Genomic DNA, 2,324 nt, shown 5'->3' with positions numbered 1-2,324 from the left:
TAGCCATGGTGTGGGCACTGATTCAACAGATCTTTGAATCTTTCCTAGAATTGATAGAACGTTTCATTGTCCTTTTGGGAAAATGTGGAAATCTATCGTTTTAGACTGTTGGTCTTATGGCTGGGGAAGTGTTTCAGAAAGAAAGATTTGGTCATCTCCTCCCATGTTCTAATCGACCTAGGTCTCAAAGAGTACAACCAGCTTTTGGCTTTGTCCTTCAAGGAGAAAGGGAAGAACTTCAGTCGCACAACATCAGCATTTTCAGCTCGGTTATAGAACGTGGCTACTACCTCCTAGAATTATTTGATATGCATGTATGGGCTTTTGTTTTCCATTCCATGAAATGTGGGCTAGAGTTGAATCATGCCAGGTTTAAAGTCTAACGCGGGCATATTAGGAGGGAAGATAATGCATGAAGGCGTGGAAGTGAGAGTAGGATGGAGGTAGTCATTGAGAGTTCTTGGTTGGATTTCATCATTTTGAGTCATTGCGAATGGATTATTATCAGCGAAATTTTGTGGAGAAGCAGGATTGGTGGAAGGAGTTCCGGAAGGAGTAGTGGATGAATTGGAACAAGTGTCACTAGAAGTTTCGTGATGATTCATCCACTCTCGAAAATCAGAATTAGATTTATTATTTTTTTATTTTTTTTGTTAAACTTGTTCCCAGGTAGATTTGGAGGTTTTGGGGTGATCTCTAAGACCTTACTAGAACTCCCCGAGGTTACTGAGTAAGTATGGTGGGTCACAAGTTAAACCTTTTCGACCAAACAACCTTTAAGCAGAGTGAAATTGCTTATTTTGACAGAACAAGCTTGATTTTCTTATAGTAATAAGTTCAACAATGTAATAGTGCAAAGGTAGATGCTCGAAATGTTCCCAAGCCGATTGGAAAGGTTGCCAAGGTACCACTTTATACCCACACTTGCCTAGACAGAACTCCCCGAGGTTCCCAGGTAAGTGTGGAGGGTAACGCTATCACAAACCTTATTTAACAACCAATCTTTCTAGACAGAACAATATCAGTTTCTATCATTTCTAATATTACACAATTGTTCCAAATACTAAGCATTTTATGATTGAAATTTTATGAACAATTTTATGCAATTTTATGTTGTTTTTTTTAAAAAAACCTAAATTCTAAGGAAAACAAAGGCAAAGAAAAAAAGAAAGGAAAATCCTAAACTAAGCAACAAAATAAACAACACAAGAACAAAATCAAGAAAAGAAAATTAAAGTGAAGATAGAATAGCAAGTTTAATCTTTTTTTTTTTCAAATATGTATTAAACTAAAAAAATAGAATAGAAATTAAGAAAGAAAAATGGAGTAAGAATTAGCTAAAAAGAAAAATATATATATATATATATATAAATATATATGGTTTTTTTTAAACCAAAAGAGAGGAAAATGAAAAAAAAAGAAATAAAGATAGAAATAAGAATAAATATATTTTTTTTTGTTTTTGTTTTTTTTATTTACTTTTATTTTAAAGATATGTATATATATGAATATTTCTATATATATATATATTTTTGTTACCGAAAAAAGAAAAGAGTAAAAGAAGAGAATAAAAAATATATATATAAATAAAGAATTTTTTTTTTGTTTATGATATTTTTTTTAATAATAATCTAATTAATTAAAAATTAGTAAAAAAAAAAAAACTATACTAACACAATATTTATTCCAACAAAAACACAAATAAAGTTACTAATATTTTTGTAAAAATTTCACTAAACCTTTGAAAATTACCTCCCCGGAAATGGTGCCAAAATTTGTTTAATATCCAAAATGTGACTACCACTAAGCGGTAGTTGTAGTAAGATCGGGCGGTCGATCCACAAGGAGGTAACCTAAAATCGAATCATTAGTAGAAAATAACACAAAAAATTAGTAACAAGAAATAAATAAAATTGTAAATGAAAAGAGGTTTGAGATTTTGGTATTGTCTTTTTGATAATGTGATAAAATGAGATAAGTGAAATAAATGTAAGATGTAAAAAAGAGTTGAGAAAATGAAAGGTTTCAAGAATCATCCATATGCTTGTTTAGTTACTTGGTTACTTGATTTACAAAAATACACAAGTAAACAGTTCACATCCCAACATTTACTTGGAAAATCTAACATTAAAGTCCATATTCTTTTCTAACAAAAGTTCATTTGAGTTATAAAGTTCTTTACTTTAAAATCACAATGTTAATCTTATGAAAAATCTAAAAATGACAAAATACCCAAGGGCAATAATGCAATAAAGGATTAGACATAAAATTATATATCAATATTACTTTTACTAATTAGAAGCACATAGAAAGAGCAAGACTAA

The 2,324-nt window shown here is 30.0% G+C and overlaps 1 non-coding gene across 1 annotated transcript; it reads left to right on the top strand.

The window, feature by feature from the left end:
- LOC133780706 (small nucleolar RNA R71) lies at nt 1–107 on the top strand. Its single transcript, XR_009869526.1, has one exon. It is a non-coding gene; the product is annotated as a small nucleolar RNA R71 (small nucleolar RNA).
- Nucleotides 108–2,324: the final 2,217 nt, after the last annotated feature.

This window comes from Humulus lupulus, chromosome 5 (genome assembly GCF_963169125.1).
Source record: "Humulus lupulus chromosome 5, drHumLupu1.1, whole genome shotgun sequence".
Lineage (NCBI taxonomy): Eukaryota > Viridiplantae > Streptophyta > Magnoliopsida > Rosales > Cannabaceae > Humulus > Humulus lupulus.
Note: the sequence above shows the minus strand (reverse complement) of the source record. Positions and strands in the feature narration are given on the sequence as shown.